Source organism: Sus scrofa, chromosome 10 (genome assembly GCF_054392235.1).
Source record: "Sus scrofa isolate SSC_HxYL_T2T_F1_AM1 chromosome 10, Sscrofa_HxYL_maternal_Yorkshire_Landrace_v2.0, whole genome shotgun sequence".
In the NCBI taxonomy this organism is placed as follows: Eukaryota; Metazoa; Chordata; class Mammalia; order Artiodactyla; family Suidae; genus Sus; species Sus scrofa.
The window spans coordinates 84492949-84517725 of record NC_139392.1 but is presented as its reverse complement, the minus strand read 5'-3'; the positions used below and the strand labels follow the sequence as shown (position 1 = coordinate 84517725).

General features: G+C 42.9%; 1 protein-coding gene across 13 annotated transcripts in view; it reads left to right on the top strand.

Moving 5' to 3' along the window:
* CUL2 (cullin 2) overlaps positions 1-24777 on the top strand; it is a 128872-nt gene that overhangs the window by 17069 nt on the left and 87026 nt on the right. For 7 of the 13 annotated variants that reach the window (XM_084980489.1, XM_084980499.1, XM_084980501.1 and 4 more), the window contains exon 1: positions 13091-13221. The exons of 1 other annotated variant lie outside the window; for it this stretch is intronic. The gene's annotated coding sequence lies outside the window, so the exon portion shown is untranslated. Of the gene's footprint in view, positions 1-12835; positions 13005-13090; positions 13277-13634; positions 13816-24777 lie in introns of those variants that run through there. 5 more of the 13 variants (XM_084980491.1, XM_084980502.1, XM_084980495.1 and 2 more) reach the window with 3 other exon arrangements.

The window sequence follows — 24777 nt, the reverse complement described above, 5'->3', positions numbered from 1 at the left end:
GGTTAACGAACCCAACTAGGTACCATGAGGTTTCAGGTTTGATCCCTGGCTTCACTCAGTGGGTTAAGGATCTGGTGTTGCCATGAGCTGTGGTGTAGGTTGCAGAGTTGGCTCAGATTCCGAGTTGCTATGGCTGTGGCGTAGGCCAGCTGCTACAGCTCCAATTAGACCCCTAGCCTGGGAACCTCCATATGTCGCAGGTGCAGACCTAGAAAAGACAAAAAAAAAAAAAAAAAAAAGAGTTCCCTCCATGGCTCAGTGGTAACAAACCCAACTAGTATCCATGAAGACATAGGTTCAATCCATGGCCTTGCTCAGTGGTTAAGAATCTGGCATTCCTGTGAGCTGTGGTGTAGGCCAGCAGCTACAGCCCCAATTCGACCCCTAACCTTGGAACCTCCATATGCTGTGGGTGTGACCCTAAAAAGACAAAAAGAAAAAGATAAAAAATGACAAGTGTTGCTGATGATGTGAAGAAAACAGAATCCTCATGCATTGTAGTTAGGAATGTAAATTGGTAACCACTGAGGAAAACAGTATAGAGTTTCTAGAACTACCACAGATCTAAAAATTCCAGTTCTGGGTATTTATATGAAGAAAATGAAAACTAATTTGAAAAGGTATATGTACCCCTATGTGCATTGCAGCATTGTTCACAATAGCCAAGATATGATAACAACCTATGTTTCCATCAATAGATGGATGGATATGAAAAATATGGATGTATACACAATGGAATACAACTTAGCCACAAAAAAGAATGGAATTTTGCCATTTGTGACAACACGGGTGGATCTGGAGGGTGTTATGATAAGTGAAGTAAATCAGAGAGAGAATGACAAAAACTGAATTTCACTTACATGTAGAACTAAAAGTGAAACAAACAAAACAAAACTCATAGACACAAAGAAGAGGTTGGTGGTTGCCACAGAGCAGGGCAGTGATTGTGGGCAAAATGGGTACAGACTTTCAGTTATAAAATTAGTAAGTAATGGGTATGTAATGCACAGCATGGTGACAACCGTCAATAATATTATATGGCATATTCGAATGTTGCTAGGAGAGTAGATATTTAAAGTTGTCATCACAAGAAAAAAACATGTTGTAATTTTGTATGTTAACAGGTGGTAACTAGATTTCTTGTGATGATCATTTCACCGTGTATTCGAATATCAAATTATAATATTGCATACCCGATACTAGTATGTTATATGTCAATTATAGCTTAATAAAAAATAAGCAGGGCTTTCACGTTGTGGCACAGTGGAAATGAATCTGACTAGTATACAGGAGGACATGGGTTCGATCCCTGACCTCACTCAGTGGGTTAAAGATCCAGCATTGCCATGAGCTGTGGTGTAGGTTGCAGAAGTGGCTCAGATGCTGCATTGCTGTGCTGTGGCATAGGGCGTCAGCTGAAGCTCTGATTCAGCCCCTAGTCTGTGAACTTCCATATGCCATGGCTGTGACCCTAAAAAAAAGAAATAAATAAACATATTAACACTAAGTGGAGACTTTGCCCATGACTTACTAGAGGATAGTAATTAATAATTGGAGAGAGAGTAACATTGTCACTGTGTGATTCAATATCACTTAAAATCTTGTCCACATGCTTTTAAAATTACTTGCTGTCCATGGAGTTGCTGTCGTGGCTCAGTGGTTAACAAATCCTGACTAGGAACCATGAGGTTGTGGGGTTCGATCCTTGGCCTCACTCAGTGGGTTAAGGATCTGGTGTTGCTGGGAGCTGTGATGTGGGTCCCAGACACAGCTTGGATCCCAAGGTGGCTGTGGCTGTGGCTGTGGTGTAGGCCGGCAGTGGCAGCTCTGATTGACTCCTAGCCTGGAAACCTCCATATGCCACAGGTGCAGCCCTAAAATAGACAAAAAAATAAAATAAAATTACTTGGCATCCAACTTATGGCACATAGTCTATATGTTTCTGAAGAAACTGACACTCACTAATGACCAATGATGAAAAGATTCAATGGAAGATGCGATGGTGGATACTCAAAATACACTTGCACACCCAGGACACTTGTTTCTGTGATTTTTTGCGATCTCAGCCAGGGACAGGGTCGTTCTCTCTGTCTTATTCCTTGCTTGGCTCTGAAATTCACTGCAGAGCTTATGAAAATTGAAGAACATGCTTTTATAACAATTTTCTACCCTTCCTGCATCTTTGCCTAAGATGAGGAATAAGTGAAGACTAAGTAATGTAGAGTAAGAAGAAAAGTGATTACATGTGGCAGTGAATCAATAAGTGTTTACACACTTCCCTAATGGACTCAGAATTGTTCAGGCACTAAAGGGGATCTCTAAATATCCATCGTCATTCTCCTGAGGGTGCTTATAATCCAGGTGTGGAAGACGACAAAATTGGTAGAGACCAATATAAAATATACGTTTGTGTTGTGCTGCGAATCACAATCTATAAAGGCTACGAAAGAGCAAAGGAGAGGAGATTCAACAGACCTCAAGGGCAGGGTTCCTGTTAAGAATACGGCCCGAATCGTTATGAGAAAGAAGGAAATCCTGCCATTTGTGACTTGGACGAACCCCGAGGACATTATCCTAAGTAAAATAAGTAAGCCAGAGAAATAAAGTGTGTGATCTGGAGTTCCCGTTGTGGAACAGTGGAAACGAATCCAACTGGGAACCATGAGGCTGTGGGTTCAATCCCTGGCCTCGTTCAGTGGGTTAAGGATCCAGTGTTGCCCTGAGCTGTGGTGTGGGTTGCAGACATGGCTTGGATCCTGCGTTACTGTGGTGTAGGCTGTCGGCTACAGCTCCGATTTGACCCCTAGCCTGGGAACTTCCATGTGCTGCAGGTGCGGCCCTCAAAAGACAAAAAATAAAAATAAAAAAAATTTAAAAATAGTGTGTGATCTTTCTTATATGTGGAATCTAAGAAAGCTGAACAGAGAATAGAGTGGTGGTTACCAGGTGTTAGGGAGTGGGGAGATGGGGAGATGTTGGTAGAAGGATACAAACTTCCAGTTATGAGATGAGTAAGCTCTGGGGAAATAATGCACAGCCTGGTGATTATAGTTAACAATACTGTGTTATGTACGTGGAAGTTGCTAAGACAGCAGATCCTAAATGTTCTCACTGCAAAAAGGAAGTGGTACCTATGTGAGGTGATGGAGATGTTGGCTCAGCTATGGTGATAATCATTTCATAATATATAAGTATATCAAATCAACACATTTGATGCCTTTTCACAAGTTTATATATCAATTATGTCTCAATAAAGCTGGAAAAAATTAAAATATGCAAAAAAATTTTAAACTCTAAGCTGCATAAGATAACATCTGAATTCAAATAAAACTACATATCAAGGTGTTCCTATTGTGATGCAGTGGAAACAAATCTGAGTGGTATCTGTGAGGATGTGGGTTCGATCCCTGACCTTGCTCAGTGGGTTGGGGATCTGGTGTTGCTGTGAGCTGCAGTGTAAGTCACAGATGTGGAGGATCCCGAGTTGCTGTCGCTATGGTGTAGGCCAGCAGCTACCGCTCCAATTCCACCCCAGCCTAGGAATTACCATGTGCTGTGGGTGAGGCCCTAAAAAGCAAAAAACAAAACAAAACAATACAAAAACAAACCAAGACAACAAAAAACTACATATCAACTTTAAATTTGTAAAAGAAATGATTTTATAATCTTCCTTTAGGAATATCTTGACTTCCAGGTTCTGTGTCTTAATTTATGCAAGTTTAACTTCAACTCCTGTTTTTCATGGGTGAGGAACCCATAACTTCCTTGAAGTGATGGGAGCTACCCAGAGAAAAGAGTGGAAACTGTCTTCTGAATGCAGTCACTGCTTCCTCACTACCTGGAAGGCCTCTTCTCCTGTCTCTTTCTTCTTCTCATGACCAGTACAAATCCACACAGATATCACTGTGCTTTTCCCTGTCTTTTCTGGGGTCAGAAATGACTGGGAAGAGTTCCCGCTGTGGCTCAGCAAAAACGAATCTTACTAGTATCCACGAAGACACAGGTTCAATCCCTGGCCTTGCTCAGTGGGTTAAGGATCCGGTGTTGACATGAGCTGTGGTGTAGATTGCAGACTCAGCTTAGATCTGGCATTGCTGTAGGCCAGCAGCTACAGCTCTGATTTGACCCCTAGCCTGGGAATTTCCATATGCCACAGGTTCGGCCCTAAAAAGACAAAAAAAAAAAAAAAAAAAAAAAAAAAAAAGAAAAGAAAAGAAATGACTAGAGTGGAGGGAAACTTAAATAAGAAAGAACTTGGACAAGAACCCATGGCGACAAGGAGATCAGCAGAGCGATTGCTATAAAGGAGCAGCATGAGAGTGCTTTGTGGGTGTTGGAGTTCTGAATTCCAACGGTGTTGGCGGCTACGCAGATCTAAATGTTAAATTTGATAGAAATGTACACCTCTCCCCCAACCAATTTTACCACATGACAATTTAAAATAAATATAAATAAAAACAAAGTGTAAAACAGTGTAAAGACATCATGCTTCCCGTCTTTCCTACCGTCCTAAACACTCTCAAAGGAAGTGTGATGAGGCTCCAGGCTCTGAAGTGGTTCCTTGTTAGACACAGTAGAGGTACAACGACCCTCCACATGTACACACGTGTTGTACATCTGAATATTTCACTTTGTTTTCTCTTTTTTTACTAGCAAAATACATCTTTTTTAAATCAAGAGGTTGGTAACTTTTTTTTTTAGGTTAGTGAGTTACATGGATATTTTGTTTTACAGCATGCCTGTTTGTTTTGTTCTGTTTTGTTTTGTTTAGGGCCACACCAGCAACGTTTGGAGGCTCCCAGGCTAGGGGTCCAAACTGAACTGTAACTTAGCTGCTGGCCACAGCCACAGCAACGCCAAATCTGAGCCATGTCTGCAACCTACACCACAGCTCACAGCAACACTGGATCCTTGACCCCTTGAGCAAGGCCAGGAGTTGAACCTATGTCCTCCTAGATGCCAATCAGATTCGTTTCTGCTGAGCCATGTCAGGAACTTGTATAGTGTGCTTTAGTAAACATAAACCATTGTGCAATTCTTTGTATGTTATTGGGCTTCTCTGCTTACCTGTAGAGATCTAGACAAGCAAACTGTAAGGATAAAAGGATGAATTTTTTTTTCTTACTTGACTCATGTATTCTATTTACTGGCTCTTAACCTTGCCATACCTAGATATGCTATTTTAAAAACCTGGTTACATAATCTTGCAATTATGTAGGAAGTTTTAATTCCTATTTCCAACATTGGGATTGAGCAGACGAGGCACTTAGGACCCACTGAGCACAAGTTCTATTGATCCACCTCCTTCTGTTGCCCAGAGATTGTATCTTTCAGCCCACCTACCCCTTCGGTAAATTAGCTTCCTTCCAGGCTCGCCGCTTTTGATTTGCTCTGCTTTCTTTATCCCTTTCTCCTAGATTTTTAACTTACAAGTTCTCCCATCTTGCTTTTCATCACACTTATCTGGGTGGATCATGATTCATGCTGTACTCCAGTGACACACATATTTTTAATATAACAGTTGAGAAAAACGTCCTCTCTCCTTCTTTCACATATTACATATTATTTATTGTAATCCATCACTCAGATTCACCCTCTTCCCAACCTTGGGAAACCACCTTCTAAGTGCACTATCATAGATAGTGAACGTATTGGGTATTTCTCCAAAATGAGCTCTCATTTGACATAGCTTTGATCATGTTCAATTACCTGTCTGAATGTGACTGCAAAGAAAAATAAAGGATTCATAAGCAATTTTTGGGGGGGCCACTCTCGTGGCATGTGGAAGGTCCGGGGCCAAGAGCCACAGCAGCAATCCGAACGACTGCAGTGACGCCAGATCCTTAACCCACTGTGCCATGAGGAAACTCTCTTTTTTAATTTAAAAGAGGATATCTTTTCTTTTTATTTTCTATTTTTATTTATTATTATTTTTTCTTTTTACGGCTGCACCTGTGGCACATGGAAGTTCCCAGGCTAGGGGTCAAATCGGAGTTGTAGCTGCAGGTCTACACCACAGCCACAGCAACACTAGATCCTTAACCACTGCACCAGCACAGGGATCAAATCCTAGATCTCATGGATACTAGTTGGGTTTGTTACCACTGAGCCACGATGGGAACTCCTCGATAACTTTTTAAAAAAATTAATAGACTTTATTTTTTAGAATAGTTTTAAATTTACACAGAAATTGAGCAGATAATGGAGAGTTCCCACATTCTCTTCTCCCCACCTCATTTTCCCTATTAACCTCTTACCTGTTAATGACACATTTGTTAAATTAATGAATGTATTTTGATAACTTGTTGTTAGCTATAATCCACATGATTCAAATCTCAGTCTTTACCTAATGTCATTTTTTTTTTTTTGGCCCTGCTGGGGCGTATGGAGTGACCCAGGCCAAGAATCAGATCTGAACCGCAGTCTTGATCTAAGCCTCAACTTTGGCAACTCTAGATCTTTAATCCACTGTGCTGAGCTGGGGATCAAACCCCACGTCCCAGCGCTCCTAAGATGCTGCTGATCCCTGTGCACCACAGTGGGAACTCTCTATGTCCTTTTTCTGTTCCAGGATCCTCTCTGGTTCTTCATCTTACTTTCAGCAGTCATGTCTCCTCTTGGCTGTGACAGTTTCTCAGACTTGTTTTCTGGTTTGTTTTTGTGGTTTTTTTTTTTTTTTCTTTCAGGTTTATTGAGATAAGACTTATCTTGTTTTTGATGAGCTTGACGGTTTTAAGGATTACTGGTCAGGTATTTTGTAGGATGCCCCTTTATTTGACATTTTCTCATGATTAGCCTGGAATTTTAGGTTTGGGGGAGGAAGATCACAAGTTGTAAATTGCCATTCTTATCACTTACTATTAGCCGTGAGTTATCATTGACCTTAATTGTCTGGCTGAAGTGACATTTGCCGGTTTCTCCACTAAAATGTCACTCCTTTAAATTCCCTTTCTGTATTATATTCTTTGGAAGGAAGTCACTTTTCCTGGTCTAATCTTAAAGAGTGGGGAATTATGCTCCTCTCCCTTTAGGGGGAGTACCTACTGAATTTATTTAGAATTGTCCTGTGGGAGACTCTTCACCCTGTGTAATACTCTATCCAGTCATTTATGTATATTAGCATGGACCCATGGATAATACATTATACTGTGGTTTATCATCTTCGATTCTATTTTTTTTTTTTTTTACTTATGTTGTTCTATCTTTGGCTGTTGGGAGCTCCTTCAATTGACTCCCATGCCCTTTGACATACTCCTGCCAATGTGGCTGTTTTTATTTTTGAGGACTTCCTTACTTTTTTACACTGCAAGAGGTTCCAGGCTCATCTTGTGTGTTTCCTGCCCCAGCCCTAGTGTCAGATGTTTCTCCAAAGAGGAGCCTTGCAATTGAGTAAGTACAAAACCACTCCTTAATCAGCCACTCCAAACAGGAAAACTGTTCTTCAATCTCTCTCTTATTCTTTTTTAGTTTACTGGAAACAAAAGGTAGAAAATGCTTGTTTTCTTTTTTGGCCGCCCTGTGGCATTTGGAGTTCTCTGGCCAGGGGTTAGATCTGAGCCACAGTTGCAACCTATACCATAGCTGCAGAGAACCCACCAACTCTGTTGTGCCACATTGGGAACTCCAATTTTTTTTTTTTTTTTTTTTTTTTTTTAGGGTCATACGCCCACCTACGCCACAGCCACAGCAACGCTAGATCCGAGCCGTATCTGTGACCTACACCATAGCTCATGGCAACACCGGCTCCTTAACCCACTGAGGGAGGCCAGGGATCAAACTGGAAACCTAGTCAGATTCATTTCCACTGTGTCAGGTTCAATCCCTGGCCTCAATCGGGGGTTAAGGATCCAGTGTTGCTGTGATTGTGGCATAGGCTGGCGGCTACAGCTCCAATTTGACCCCTAGCCTGGGAAGCTCCATATGCCTCAGGTGCTGCCCTAAAAAAACAAACAAAAAGATCTGGTTTGGGTAGATATATTTAATCATACTCATAGAGAAACCTTGAGGGATAGTTATCAACCTAAGCATGGTTATCTATTTCTATAACATCAATAGGTTTTTTTTCTTTTTGTCTTTTTAGGGCCGCAGGCATGGCATGTGGAGGTTCCCAGGCTAGGGGTCGAATTGGAGCTGTAGCTGCCGGCCTACGCCACAGCCACAGCAACTCGGGATCCGAGCCTCATCTTCGACCTACACCACAGCTCACGACAATGCTGTGATATTAACATAAGATATTAAGGGCTTATATACTATAACTTTTTGAGAAATGGAATTTCCCTATTATCCACTGAGGGTAAGATACACATTCCAGAAAAATCTCTAGAGTTTGGAAATAGAAGCGTCTTACCATGATTCATAGTTGGTGTCCTCCACTCTAATCCACACTCCAGATGGGAGTTTGCAAAACGCAGTGAGAGCAGGGGTGCTTCATGAGTTCAGGGCAACTGTTCTCAAAACTTCCTGGTCTCTGGACCACTTTACACTCTTAAATATTATTGAGGAACTCAAAGAGCTTATGTTTATGTGGGTTATATCTAGCCTAGTTACCATATTAGCATGAAAAAGAGAAATTTAAAACTAATTATTAATTTTAAAAAAACCAAACACATTTTAACATAGATTATGTGTTTTTGCAGAAAGTTACCATATTTTCCAAAGTAAAAAAAAATTCTATGAGTTTTCATTCTTTTAGTGAAAAGAATGGCATCGCTTTCTGTTTTTGCCTATTTCAATATCCTGCTGAATAAAAGATAGCTAGGTGCTCCCTGATTGAGGGCTATGAAGAAATTATGAAGATTAGAAGGATAATTTAATAGTTTTTTTGGGCAACTGGATATTCTCTGATACTACAGAAAATTTGAAAGCTAGACATTTCTTTTTGTTTGTTTTTGTCTTCTGTCTTTTAGGGCTGCACCCACGGCACATGGAAGTTCCTACGCTAAGGGTGGAATCAGAGCTATATATAGCTGACGGCTTACACCACAGCCATAGCAATGCAGGATCTGAGCCATGTCTGCGACCTACACCACAGGTCATGGCAACGCCGGATCCTTAACCCACTGAGCAAGGCCGGGGATGGAACCGGAAACCTCATGGATACTAGTTGGGTTCATTAACTGCTGAGCCACCATGGGAACTCTGTGACAGGTAGACGTTTCTTAAAGGTTAGCTGCAGTGAAAATCTGAAACCCTATCAATTAATCTTTTGTACTCATTTTTTAAGTGTGTTTACTCACATGCAAACATAAACACACACACCTATCTATCCATTGGTCTATCTTGCATTTTGAATGGATTTTTTTATCCATGGATGATTTTGAAATGTCCTGCATTGGTCATTTGGAAAATATTGGTTCCCTGTGTCATGTCGATCTTCCATATGTTGAGCTATCTCACACAGTATCAGAAAATCATGGTCATTAATAACAATGTATCTCATCAGAAAAGTCTTTAAACTGCCAAGCTCATGGTGGTAATGGAATAAATTTTCACATATTGAGGTATGGTGAAGTCATTCTGGCTTATATATGATTTGGCTTGAACTTTAGGCCAACTAGAATAGCCTGTCTAATATACAGTGTACATCTACTTTAACCATTAAATAAAAGTATGCATCGAAAAACATCAAAATGGAATAATTGCAGTGCAGGCATTCCACATGGAGCCGGTGGCCATTGTGGATATGGTTTCAGACATGTTACTGCATCACTGAGAACTTGAATTTTCTGAACTCAAGGACACCACCAGCTGTTCTCAAAACAATATCTGCTGGCAGCCGACAGCTGGAACCTTACAGTCTCAAGTTCTCCTTTTTCTTTCTTTTTTTTTTTTTTCTCTCTTTTTTGGCCACCCTGTGGCATACGGAGTTCCCAGGCCAGGCATCAGATCCAGGCCATAGTTGTGACCTACACCACAGCTGTGGCAATGCCTGATCCTTAACCTGTTTTGCTGGGGTGGGGATCGAACCTGCATCTCAGGGCTCCAGAGACGATGATCTCCTTCCACCATGATGGGAACTCCTAGGTCTTTTCTTCTAACTATGCAACCACTTTGGACCACAAACAATCCTTACTTAATAAGCATCCTTCTTGCCAGATCCAATCCATCTTAAAAATTTTTTTTTTCTTTAAAAGAATTTAATTTATTATTATTATTATTATTATTGTTGTTTTAAGGGCTGCGCTGGCAGCATATGGAAGTTTCCAAGCTAGGATTCGAATTGGAGCTACAGCTGCCGGCCTACACCGCGGCCATAGCAACTCGGGATCCAAGCCATGTCTGCGACCTACACCACAGCTCATGGCAATGCTGGATCCCTGACCCACTGAGCGAGGCCAGGAATCGAACCCACATCCTCACGGATACTAGTTGGATTCATTTCTGCTGTGCCACAATGGGAACTCCTTAATTTTAATTTTTAAAAATTTTATTGCTGTAGAATTGATTTAAAATACTGTATTTAATTCTAATTCTTGACAAATAATATAGGTAATTTTGTGGCTTATATATAAGCCTCCCCCATTTTGGAGCCTGGAGGATCACAATTCAAGTGCGTTTTGAATCTGTGTCTCCCAGGCTATAGTCCTCAGTTTGGCTGGAATAAAACTCTTTTCTGTTTATAAATTGTTTACTGATTATTTCCATTGACAGTGTTAACACAAATTTTCAAATTTCACTTTAAAGCTAAATATTATCATTGGCAACAAACACTGTCAGTTGTTTTGCTTGAAGTGTTAGGTTCACTTTATTCATTTTGGAGAAACATATCAATTCCCAAGTCAGAGTAACATTAGTTTTTTTGTGTCAGTTGTTCTTTTAAGGAAAAATGATGTTCTGTGAAAAAACAGCTAGTTCAGGAGTTCCCATTGTGGCTCTGACTAGTATCCATGAAGACAGAGATTCGATCCCTGGCCTTGCTCAGTGGGTTAAGGATCTGGCATTGCCGTGAGCTGTGGTGTAGGCCGGCAGCTACAGCTCCAATTTGACCCCTAGCCTGGGAACCTCCACATGCCTCAGGTGCAGCCCTAAAAAAACAAAAATACAAAACAAAAAACAAGACAAAACAAAACAGAGAGAGAGAGAGAAAAGAAAGAACATCTAGTTCAGCCACTCAAGTATTTTTTCTTCGAGACAGCCATGCTACTTTGGTAGACAGCAAGAGTGCACATGTGCTTCTTGTTTCTTCACTCACAATGTAGGAAAGACATGTATTCAGGGTTGAAGTTTATAGAATTTATATATTTTTAAACTATTTCATAAAGGATATTCCTAAATTTCTAGATTTATTTATTTATTTGGGCCAAACCTGCGGCATATGGAAGTTCCCAGGCTAGCGGTTGAATTGGAGCTGCAACCGCCAGCCTACATATACTACAGCCACAGCAACGCAGGATCCTAGCTAGCTGCCTTGACATCCTATCCTGCAGCTTGCTGCAACACTGGATCCTTATCCCACTGAGGGAGGCTAGGGATCGAACTCACATCCTCATGGTTACTAGTTGGGTTCTACGAGAACTCCTATATTCCTAAATTTTAAAAACAAAATAGGAGTGTGTGGCAGCGATGTAACAACCAGTGGAATAGCTTTGTGCCATGCTCTTGAATCCTGCTGAGATGATGTCAGCAGTGCTATGTGAACCCAGAAAAAAAGACAAAGAACGTGTCATTTACAACAAAGATCATTTTTAGTATCAGGAACCTTGAAAAGGTCTTGGTGATTTCCAGAGATCTGGGGGTCACACTTGGAAAATTGCTGAATTAGAAGAGGGAGAAAGTGAGAAAACAAGTCATAATGGAAGTTCCTTTTTTTTTAGCTTTTTAGGACTGCACAGGAGGCATATGGAGGTTCCCAGGCTAGGGGTCTAATTGGAGCTGTAGCTGCCGGCCCATGCCACAGCCACAGCAACACCAGATCCGAGCCACGTCTGCGACCTACACCACAGCTCACGGCAACGCCGGATCCTTAACCCACTGAGTGGGGCAGGAATCGAACCCACAACCTTACGGTTCCTAGCCATTCGTTTCCGCTCCTCCAGGATAGGAACTCCAGGAGACAATAACTTTCTTAAAATGAGGATTGCAGCCTTCAAGTGCCACGAAAGGCAGATTTGAATGGGGAAATTTTGGTGGGACTTAATCTGTTTGGGGGACAGGATTTTAAACGGGCCTTAAAGATTGGTCTGAATAGTTTGAAGAGTGTTGGAAGGGAAAGGCTTGCTCAGAAGGCACTAAGACTAGACTCTGATTTCTGAGATCTTGAGGATAGGAAAGGCTGATAAGAAATAAAGTCAGGTTTTGCTCCCTGTGCGGTTGTGTGCACCAGGAAGTGAAGGGTAAGGCTGCGCTTTGTCAACATCACCCTTAGAAACTGTAGGTGAGGAAACCCTTAGACTGACAGGTGCCAGGAGGCGGGCAGTTGAGTCACGGCTGTGAAGAGACATGCCTTTACTGAAAATAAACACTTATCCCTCAGGAATGTATAAGCTAAAAATCCACTAGAAAAGGAGTAGATCCGAGGAAAAATAGTTTTGCTGTACATACTGATCCTTCGAAAAGCCCATGGAAGTAGGTGGCAAGTGGATGGTGGTGTCTCAGAATGTTCATACAGGTCTGAAAGAACTCAAGGGAAAAGGTCCTTGTGTTGAAACTGCCCTTGGTACACGCTCTTATCAGCAGTCCCAAGCTTGGGGGTCCCCAATCCCCGAGCTCATTGAACCGCGAGTGCTGGTGGGCAGCAGGCGCCGCGCGCAGCACCTCGGAGCAAGGATCCCGCGGCCTCCCGCGATCGCACAGGAACGGCCCTCGGCGCTCGCCGTACGTGGACTCTACCATCGCCATCGAGGGGGTTGGAGGCCGCGGAAGAGGCGCCCCGAGGGCGTGTCGGGAAAGCGGGGCGTCGGAAGACGGTCGTTTCACGGTTTGCGTAGCCCGCTCACCCTTCTCCCCTCTCTGCTCCGCACTGTCCTGTGCCATCCCGGAGCGCTGCCGTGTCCCCGCGGCGGCAGGTGAGCGCCTGGCCGCGGCCCCAGGCCGGGCCACCCCCCGCATCTCGGCGGTGGCGGCGGCCGGCGGGGAGGCGCCTGCGCGCAGTAATGGCAGCGCGGTGAGCGGGGACGGAGCTGACAGCCGCCGCCGCCCACCCTCCTCGCCGGGCTTCGTCCTGCGCGCCCTCCGGCTGCCTCCCTACCCTGGCCCCTGCCCCGCGTCCCGCCTCTGCATCAGGTAACCAGCCGAGGGCCTGGAGCTGGCTGCGGGTGCCGGGAAACTTCCCTTCCCGGTTAGTGGGTGGCGGGGCTGGGGCGGGGAGAGGAGTTGGGGGCGCGGGGGGGGGGGGAGGGGAGTGATTGAGGGACGGCCGGGCACAGGATTTCTTATGGGTGACCCCGCTTCCCGGAGCGCCGGCCCCAGAGCCTGGCCATCCCCCGGACTGCATCTCGGGCCTCCCAAGCCGGCCTTGGCCGCCCCTCCCTCGGCCCCATTTTCCTCCTAAGGAGGGAAGGTGCGAGTGCGTGTTCTTCTCTGCTTATTTATGTGCTCGCCCCGGCACACAGCTCTGTGCGTTTGCGGGGCGCTGGGTGGGGAGGGCGCATCAGTCTGTTACATCGTTACCACGAGTGTTTTCACTTTTGTTTCCGCAGACAGCGAAGATTGATAGCTCTGGGGAGGAGTGTCCTTCGTGCATGCTAGACCTGTCTCAACACTTAGGGTCTGGTGAAATAAGATCCTTAGACTCTCTTTAGAGCACTTAGTTACACACCAGGGAGTCTGGACCATTCCCTACTATCCTGCAAATAGATTCATGAACATAAAACATCTGTGAGTTGCAGACTGTTATTATTGTTAAATCCTCCCTTTTCCCCCAGGGGTTACTATTGCCAGTTTCAAGGCAGTACCTTGGAAGTTTAAATTTTGAATATAATAAGATAAAAACGATTAACATTCGCTACAGACGCTCTGACTTTACAGTACAAACATCTTTGAAATAGACCTGTCCCAAATCTACATTCATAGTAAAGTATCGGAAATGATCACTTAGTTCTGATTTACTGTTGACTACCTAATAGACATTTTAAAACACTCCTCTACAGTCTCACATTTCTTTCCAAAAAGACAGGCAGTTGAACAGGTTGTTTATATTTTGCCTCTTTTGCCCAAATACAGTGTTCGAAAGACCCTTCCAAAAGAGTCAGAGATGAGGGAGTTCCTGTTGTGGCACAGTGGAAATGAACCTGACTAGGAATGAAGAGGTTACGGGTTCGATCCCTGGCCCGCTCGGTGGATTAAGGATCCAGTGTTGCCGTCAGCTGTGGTGTAAGTCCCAGACATGGCTCAGATCTGATGTGGCTGTGGCTGTGGCGTAGGCCTGCAGCTGTAGCTCTGATTGGACCCCTAGCCTGGGAACTTCATATGCCACGTGGGCTCAGCCCTAAAAAGAAAAAAACAAAACAAAAGAGAGATGAAATAGCAGATGGACACAGTATGTTTTGTTGTTTGCTTGTTTGTTTGTTTTGCTTTTTAGGGCAGTACCCATGGCCTAAGGAAGTTTCCAGGCTGGGGGTCGAATCTGAGCTGTAGCTGCTTGCCTGCACCACAGCCACAGCAACACCAGTGTAGGCTACGTCTGTGACCTACACCACAGCTCACGGCAACGCTGGATCCTTAACCTACTAAGTGAAGCCTGGGATGGAACCCGAGTCTTCATGGATGCTAGTCAGGAGCCACACCAGGAACTCTTGGACACAGTGTTTTGAGTTACTCTTCCCCCACCCTCCTCAGATGCTATTTATAAGTTGGGGGACCAGCTTTATAGCATGCATGTACATAGAATATGAAAAATACCGTTTCTGTGTGTTTGAATGTTCACATGCATCTGAAATACGCTTACTTCCTCTCCACCCTCTGGTGATTTTTCAGTGGTTTATGTACGAAGGTCGTTTGTGTTTTTTATATTCACTAGTCTGTCACTAAATTAAAATGTTGTGGACCTTCTTTAAAGTGAGTTTTGCCTCGTCTATCAGTTCAGTGTTGATTAAGCACTGGGGACAGATGCCAAGAATTCCTGGAGGCATTAGGGGTGTTCATGAAATTTCTGCCTTTCTGGAGCTTCAGTTCTGGGAGGTAAGGGAAAGACAGAAAGTAATTAAAGATAAAAGTAAATCCAGAGACTCATAAGTGCTACTATGAAGGAAGTTAGAGAGGGAGTTGTGGTAGTGACTGGGAGAGACTCCTTTAGATGCTGTGGTCAGGAAAGACCTGTTGGAGGTGACTTTTGACCTGATATCCAAAACGTGAGAAGGATTTAGGCCTTGGATGTCTGAGGGAAGAGTGTTCTTGTCTGAGGGAACAGCACATGGAAATGCCCAGAGATGAAGCTTGAGCTTGAGTTCAGCAAACTGAAAGAAACTCAGTGAAGGTGGGTTGGGACCCTAGTGAGAGATAGGAGGTTAGGTCATAGCCAGGGGTCTATCATCCAGTGGAGTTTGGCTCTTATTGTTAAAGTGCACTGAAAAGCTCTTCACCTTTTGAGAGGCTGGGAGTGATAGGGTCTGGTTTGCAGTCTGACTGTGGAGATTGGCTTAGAGGAGAAAAGCAGGGATGCCAATGGGAAGGCTGTGGCAGATTTGAATAGTGACTGGATCCAAGTGAAAAAGATGTTGAGATGGGAGTTCCCGTCGTGGCTCAATGGTTAACGAATCCGACTAGGAACCATGAGGTTGCGAGTTCGATTCCTGGCCTTGCTCAGTGGGTTAAGGATCCAGTGTTGCCGTGAGCTGTGGTGTAGGTTGCAGACGCGGCTTGGATCCTGCGTTGCTGTGGCTCTGGCGTAGTCCAGTGGCTACAGCTCTGATTAGACCCCTAGCCTGGGAATCTCCATATGCCTCAGAAGCGGCCCTAGAAAAGACAAAAAAAAAAAAAAAAAGAATGTTGAGATGTATTTGGGAGTTAAAAATACTGAAGCTGGCATGGTTTGGATGGGAGTGCAGTTGGCTGGGACAGGGGTGACTCCTGGGTTTGGGGCTTCATCTGGAAGATGGCGATGTCATATAATAAGACAGAGAAATCAGGGAAGCGGGTGGTTTTGTGGGTGTAGAGTTGGATGGGACATCTTAAATAGGATCTCGTACGGGTTGAGGTAGAGGGGAGGAGCAGGCAGTTGGATGTCTTAAGTTGAATTTAGTTGACAGATCAGGGAATCATTCATTCAACAAATATTTTTTTAAGCACCAGCTGTGGATTAGGTAGGGGGCATGTATAATAGTGAAAAAATAGACGCAAATATCTGCCCTCATAAGACTTAAATTATAGTGAAAGAGATGGGGAGTTGTCCACCTTTATCTGTTGGTTTATTATAATTATTATTTTTGGCTGCACCCCTGGTGTGCGGAAGTCCCCAGGCCAGGGGTTGAACCTGAATCAGGGCAGTGACTAAAGCCACAACAGTGACAATGCTGATCCTTAACCCCTGGGCCACCAGGGAATTCCAGTTTTGTTTTGAATAGAAATGACTTTCATATGATTCAGAATTTGAAATGTTTGATGGTATGCAGGATGAAAATCTCTATTTCTTGGGAGTTCTTGTCATGGCTCAGCAGAAGCAAATCTGACTAGGAACCGTGAGGTTGTGGGTTTGATTCCTGGCCTTGCTCAGTGGGTTAAGGATCCGGCATTGCTGTGAGCTGTGGTGTAGGTCTCAGGCGCGGTTCAGATATGGTGTTGCTGTGGCTGTAGCATAGGCCAGCGGCTACAGCTCCAATTGGACTCCTAGCCTGGAAACTTCCATATGCTGCTGATGCAGCCCTAAAAAAAAAAAAAAAAAGACAAAAAAAAAATCTCTATTTCTTGTCTCCACAGTTTTCATCAAGGTCAGACATGTTAGTGATTTCATACTCATCTTTCCAAAGATATATTTGTGCACATGTAAGCAAATGTATATAGTTGTCTCCTAACTTGGCCAGAGGGCTGGCATCCTCTACTTGCTTTGACACCTTGTATTTTTTAGAGCATTAAATAGTATTTAGGAAACAGTATGAGACCAGCTCAAGAAAGAATGTAGAAAGAAAAGGAGATAGCCCTGGGGTCCTGTGCTCCTTGAGTTTGGGACCTGCTGTTGAGGAGTTGTTTAAAGAGCTGTTACTTTTTGTGAGGCTTTTTACAAAAGATTGCCCTGTTTCTTTTGTGTTTCACCTTTTTTATCTACCTCTTTTTTTTATATGCTAGAAGAATGTTATGGTTGAAAGCAGTGTTTTCATGTATGTGCTGTCAGTTAAATTCAAGTAAATTGGTGATCAGATCAGTCCTTGACTCTTAATATTTTGAAGTTTTACTGGCTAACGTTAAAGTCTTAGAGAAACAAGCAAGCATGTTATCATGAGACATAACCAATTATTGATACTTGAGATATATGGCTGAATTCTGTCAGTAATCAGTTAATAATCAAACTATTTGTTCAGCGTGATCTGACTCTGCCTAGGTTTGGCTCTTAACAGTAATGTTTCTATTGCATTGCAGATGTTAACATAATCCTTGTGTTACTATGTTTAAGAATACAGACTTGGGAGTTCCCGTCGTGGCGCAGTGGTTAACGAATCCGACTAGGAACCATGAGGTTGCGGGTTCGGTCCCTGCCCTTGCTCAGTGGGTTAACGATCCGGCGTTGCCGTGAGCTGTGTGTGGTGTAGGTTGCAGACTCGGCTCGGATCCCACGTTGCTGTGGCTCTGGCGTAGGCCGGTAGAAATAGCAACAACAACAAAAGACAAAAAAAAAAAAAAAAAAAAAAAGAATACAGACTGTCCCCGATTTACAATGGTTTGACTTAAAAATGTTCAACTTTAGGGTGGCATAAAAGCAATATGCACTACGCAGAAACCATACTTGGAATTTTGAATTTCAATCTTTTTTTGGGCTAGTATGATACTCTCGAGATGCTGGGCAGTGGCTGCGAGCCTCAGCTCCCAGTTAGCCTTGTGATCTTAAGAGTGAACAACCAATACAGATGCACTTGCAACTGTTCTGGACTCATACAACCATTCTGTTTTTCACTTTCAGTGTGGTAGTCAGTAAATTACATGAGGTATTTAACACTATTATAAAGTAGATAATAAAGTGTTAGATGATTTGGCCCAGCTGTGGGCTCATGTAAGCTAGGCGAGACTAAGCTAGGACGCTCTGTAGGTTAGGTGTATTAAATTATTTCAGCATGGGGTATTTTCCACTTAAGATGGGTTTAGTGGGGTGTAACCCCATCTTAAGCTGAAGAAGATCTGTGTGTAGATCTTCAGCTCTATTACTGTGTGTTCGGAAAGGCCTGTTGGAGATACTAGAAGAGTGATGTTCCTTTGATTCTTAACAAATTTTGAGATAACAACTTTTGGGGTGCATTTGAACCCAGTTGATTGACCTGGAGGAGGGGGAGTAGAATATTTTCACCTACCGTGCTTTAAGCTTTATTATTTTGAAGAATTAAAAATCCAGATTCATTGGAGTTCCCGTTGTGGCTCAGTGATAATGAACACTACTAGTATTCATGAGGATGTGGGTTTGATCCCTGGCCTTGTTCAGTGGGTTAAGGATCTGGTGTTGCTGTGAGCTGTGGTGTAGGTTGCAGATGTAGCTTGGATCTGGCATGGCTGTGGCCATGGCATAGGCTGGCAGCTACAGCTGCAATTAGACCCCTAGCCTGGGAACTTCCATATGCCACCAAGTTCAACCCTGAAAAGCAAAAAAAAAATACCAACCCCCCCCCCCCCCCGGCTCATTATGTTCTCTAGTGAATTTTATAGTATTTTTTATATTGGTTGAGATTTTGTTTTTCAGTTAGCTGTCTTTAGCCAGATGCTTTTTTTTTTTTTTGACAGATACTTTCTGTGTAAATTGATCTACCTCTTTTCTTTTTTTTTTCCTGAGATTGTTTTTTGTTTTTTTTTTTTAAGGGCCAGGGCTTGAATCTGAGCCACAGCTGTGACCTGTGCCACAGCTTCGGTGACACGGGATCCTTAACACATTGCACTAGGCAAGGAGTTAAACCCGTGTCTCCGCAGTGACCTGGGCTGCTGCAGTAGGATTGTTAACCTACTGTGCTACAGTGGAAACTTCCTGATATTGTTCTTGATTTTTGTACTGTTTCTGTTTTTGTTTTTTTTTGTTTTTTTTGCTTTTTTAGGGCTGCACTGGTGGCATATGGAAGTTTCCAGGCTAGGGGTCCTATCAGAGCTACAGCTGCTGGCCTACACCACAGCCACAGCAACACCAGATCCAACCCACTGAGCAAGGCTGGGAATCGAACCCACATCCTCATGGATCCTAGCCAGATTTGTTAACCGCCGAGCCACAACAGGAGCTCCTATGAACTGTTTTGTTCAGTTTGATTTTTGTGGTTATTTTTGTTATATTACCTCCTTTTTATTCTTTTTTGCCTGAGATTAAAGCAAGCAGCTAGTTTCTAGGTTGGAGAAATATATATAATCTTTGGTAGAAAATATTTAATATTTCTTTTTGAAGCATTAGACACTAATCATGATGAAATATGTGTGGTGGGCATATTAAGCTTACTTGAACTCTGTTGATGTATAGATGTTAATGTCCTATTTGAAAATTTTATTATCCAGAGGATTTTCATTTATGTACATTCAGTGTTGTTACTGTTGTTTAATCAATCATCAGATTATAGCCTGATTGTGTGTGTGTTAGAGTTTTTCATCAATCAAGTTAATAGTTTATCATTTTTATTTCTCTGACCAGCTGTAAGCTTTTTTTTTTTGTCGTTTTAGGGCCATACTCATGGTATATGGACGTTCCCAGGCTAGGAATTGAATTGGAGCTACAGCTGCTGGCCTACATCACAGCCACAGCAAAGCAAGATCCAAAGCCATGTCTGTGACCCATAGCACAGCTCATGGCAATGCCGGATCTTTAACCTACTGAGTGAGGCCAAGGATCAAATCCATATCCTCATGGATCCTAGTTGGCTTCGTTATCACCGAGCCACAGTGGGAACTCCTAGATTGCTTTTCAAATAATGAAATGTCCGATTTACCCTGTGTAAATATTTCTTGAATTTCTCAACTTTGTTTTAATTCACTTGAAGGAGAGAAACAGGATACTAAATTTTTTTTTTTTTTTTTAAGGGCCACACTCTTGGTATATGGATGTTCCCAGGATAGGGGTTGAATCTGAGCTCTAGCTGCTGGCCTGTGCCACAGTCACAGCAACGTGGGATCTGAGCTGCATTCAGCCTTCGCTGCAGTTTGCCGCAGCACCAGATCCTTAACCTACTGAGTGAGGCCAGGGATTGAACCCATATCCTGATGGATATTAGTTGGAGTCTTAACCTTAACCTGCTGAGCCACAATGGGAACTCCCCATTTTTTTTTTTTAATTTTGAAATAATTTTAGCCTTACAGAGAAGTATAAACAATACAGAGAGCTGAGGAAATTAACACTGGCACAATACTGTTACCTGAACTACAGACCTTAATTGAATCTCACCAACTTTTCTTCTGATGTCCTTTACCTCTTTTAAGATTCAGTCCAGGGTCAGACACTGCATTTAGTCTCTTCTGATCTGTGATAGTCTTTTCATCTTCAACTACCTTTGTGCTTGTGATGCATGTGGTCACTATAGAAGTGGAGTTCCTGTCATGGCTAGTGGTTAACGAATCCAACTAGTATCCACTAGGATGTGGGTTCTATCCCTGGCCTTGCTCAGTGGGTTAAGGATCCAATGTTGCTGTGAGCTGTGGTGAAGGTTGCAGATGTGGCTTGGATCCTGTGTTGGTGTGGCTCTGGTGTAGGCCAGTGGCTACAGCTCTGATTTGACCCCTAGCCTGGGAACCTCCATATGCCATGGGTGCGGCCCCAAAAAGAAAAAAAAAAAAAAAACTACAGAAGTGATGTTGAGTCCTACTCATTGCATCACATCTAGGATACAGGGTGTCACCATATCTTATTAGAGATGATTCTAACTCTCCTTAAGGTCATGTCTATTAAATTACTCTGCTTGCAAAGTTACTGTTTTCCCCTTTGTAATTGCTGGATATCTTGGGGGCGATTCTTTGAAACTGTGCAGATAACGTTCTCAATTTTTGCCCACTCATTGCAGCATTCTTTGGTAGTTCTTGCTTGTAGCAGTTATTATAGTGGTGCTCATCTGATGGCAATTTTATATTTTTTTCATTTCCTTCTACACTTATTAATTGGAATTCTTCTCTAAGAGAGAATTGTCCCTTTTCCCACATTTATTTATTTAGTGATTTGTATGTATCAGTGTCGCATCATAGATACTTCTTTAACTCCATGGTTTATAATCTAATTCTGTTTTTATTTATCTCTCAAATTGTTCTTCTGTAGCTTTCAGGTAGGCTTTTTGTCTTTTTAAAATCCCCATCCTCTTTGAGGAAAACACTTTCTATTTTCTGGCATTGTAAGATGTCCAGGCTTATTTTTATGTTTTCCCTGCTGAAGCCCCAGAAACAACCACTTCTCCAAGGAGCTCTGGTTCTTTCTTTTGGGGAATGGTATTTAGAAACCAAAATCTGCATGCAGTGTGTGCTCTTTGCCACTGGGATGTCACTGCTCCTAGACCCTCTCAGTGAACAGAGCTAGAAATACATGTGTGTATACTAACCATGCGTACACAAAAAAACCTATGTTTACTTCTGTATCTTTTCATGTGTGTATGTGTGTTAAAAACCATACTGAACTCTGATTCCAGTCAAGCACTATAGCATTTACACTGGCTGTCGCCCTTTGTTTATAATTGCTATTTTCTGACATGGAGAAGTAGAGCTTACTTTTTGAATAGTTGTAACAATGTATGTAGTATGAAATTACCAAAATAATGAATAATGTGACAGCAAGAGAAATATCCCCGAGTAGTTTTGAGCCTTAAGAAAACATTTAAGGAGTTTCCGCCGTGGCACAGCAGGAACATATCTGACTAGTATACATGAGGATGCAGATTTGATCCCTGGCCCTGCTCAGTGGGTTAAGGATCTGGCATTGCCATGAGCTGTGGTATAGGTTGCAGATGCAGCTCAGATCTGGTATTGCTCTGGCTGTGGCATAGGCTGGTGGCTACAACTCTGATTTGATGCCTAGCCTGGGAACCTCCACATGCCACAGGTGCAGCCCTCAAAAAGCAAAAAGGGAAAAAAAAAGAAAAGAAAAATTTAAGATATTTCTCAAAATATTTCTTTTATTAGGTAAAGGTTCGAACCAAAAATAGCAACATTTTGTGTTCACAGTTCTAAGTATTGCTTTGATTAGTCAGCATCCATTTAAACTTTTTTAGGAGTTCCCGTCATGGCTCGGCAGAAACGAATCTGGCTAGAATCCATGAGTATGCAGGTTCGATCCCTGGCCTTGCTCAGTGGGTTAAGGATCCAGCATTGCTGTGAGCTGTGGTGTAGGTTGCAGACGTGGCTTGGATCGGGCATTGCTGTGGCGTAGGCCAGCGACTGGCTGCTCTGATTTGACCCCTAGTCTGAGAACCTCCATATGCCACAGGTGCGGCACTAAAAAGACATAATAATAATAATAATAATAATAAGGTTCCATAAATTTAAAAAATAAGGAAAAATAAAAATAAATAAAAATGATTATAAAAGTAAAGTTTTTTAGACAGCACTTTGCACTGAGATTCATACACTTCTCTTACATCAGAACTTTGTTGTCCGTGTGGTCTGGATTTTAAGCACTTAGAATGAGGACAGTGCCTTTCTTTGTTTTTGTTGTAAAATATACACAACATAAAATTTGACATTTTAAAGCATTCACAAGTGTACAGTTCTCTGGCATTAATTGCATTCAAAATGTCATCACAAACATTACCACTGTTTCCAAAACTTTTTCACTAGTCCAAATCAAAACTGGAACCATTAAACAATAACTCCCCTTTCCTCCTCTTGTCAGTACCTGGTAACCTCTGATCTACCTTTTGTCTTTATGAATTTGCGTATTCTAGGTACCTCATATAAGTAGAATCATACCGTTTTTGTCCTTTTGTGTCTCGCTTATTTGACTGGACGTATGTCCTCAAGGTTCATTCTAATGCATGTGTCAGAGCTTTATTTTATTTTATTTTATTTTTTTTGTCTTTTTGCTATTTCTTGGGCCGCTCCCGCAGCATATGGAGGTTCCCAGGCTAGGGGTCTAATTGGAGCTGTAGCCACTGGCCTACGCCAGAGCCACAGCAACGTGGGATCCGAGCCGCGTCTGCAACCTACACCACAGCTCACGGCAACGCCGGATCGTTAACCCACTGAGCAAGGGCAGGGACCGAACCCGCAACCTCATGGTTCCTAGTCAGATTCATTAACCACTGCGCCACCACAGGAACTCCGAGTTCTTTAAATACATTGTGTATTAATCTCTTATCAGGTATATGATTTGCATTATTTTCTACCATTCTGTGGTTTTTTTTTTTTTGTCTTTTTGTCTTTTTGTTGTTGTTGTTGCTATCTCTTGGGCCGCTCCCTCGGCATATGGAGGTTCCCAGGCTAGGGGTTGAATAGGAGCTGTAGCCACCGGCCTACGCCAGAGCCACAGCAACGCGTGATCCGAGCCGTGTCTGCAACCTACACCACAGCTCACGGCAACGCCGGATCGTTAACCCACTGAGCAAGGGCAGGGACCGAACCCACAACCTCATGGTTCCTAGTCGGATTCGTTAACCACTGTGCCACGACGGGAACTCCTGGGTTTTTTTTTTTTTTTTTAACTCTCTTTGTAGTATCCTATTATGCGTGAAAGTTTTTAATTTTTGATGAAGACCAGTTTTATTTTCGTTGCCTGTGCTGTTGACAACATATACAGCATATTCAAGAAATCATTGCTAAATCCATTGTCACACAGCTTTACCCTTGTGTTTTCCTCTAAGAGTTTTATAGTTTTAGCTCTTAAATATAGGTCTTTGATCCTTTTTTAAATTTGGGCTGTACCCAGCATGGAAGTCGCTGGACCAGAGGATCAAACCCGAGCCACAGCAGTGACAACACCAGGTCCCCAACTGCTAGGTCACCAGAGAATTCCCTCTTTTTTTTTTTGTCTTTTGTTGTTGTTGTTGTTGCTATCTCTTGGGCCGCTCCCGCGGCATATGGAGGTTCCCAGGCTAGGGGTTGAATCGGAGCTGTAGCCACTGGCCTACGCCAGAGCCACAGCAACTCGGGATCCGAGCCGCGTCTGCGACCTACACCACAGCTCACGGCAACGCCGGATCATTAACCCACTGAGCAAGGGCAGGGACCGAACCCGCGACCTCATGGTTCCTAGTCGGATTCGTTAACCACTGCGCCACGACAGGAACTCCGAATTCCCTCTTTGATCCATTTTGAATTAATTTTTGTTTATAGTGTAAATGAGGATAGTACATTTTACATGACTTTTGGTGGATGGCCTTATGTTGGCACTTACAATCCAAACTTTGACTTGGAAGTTTAGAGGGCTAAAAAAAAAAAAAAAAAAAAAAAAAGGAGCAGTTATAAATCAAGGATGAAGTCTTTTTTAGCAGAGTTCCCATCGTAGCACAGCGGAAACAATCTGACTGGGACCCATGAGGTTGCAGGTTCGATCCCTGGCCTCGCTCAGTGGGTTATGGATCCGACATTGCTGTGAGCTGTGGTGTAGGCCAGCAGCTGTAGCTCCAATTGACTCCTAGCCGGGAAACCTCCATATGTCACGAGTGTGCCCCCACCCCCAACAAAAAGCAAAAAAAAAATCGATTATGAAGGAAATTGCATGGCTTTATGATGAAAGGGATTACATTTTTTTTTCTATCTGAA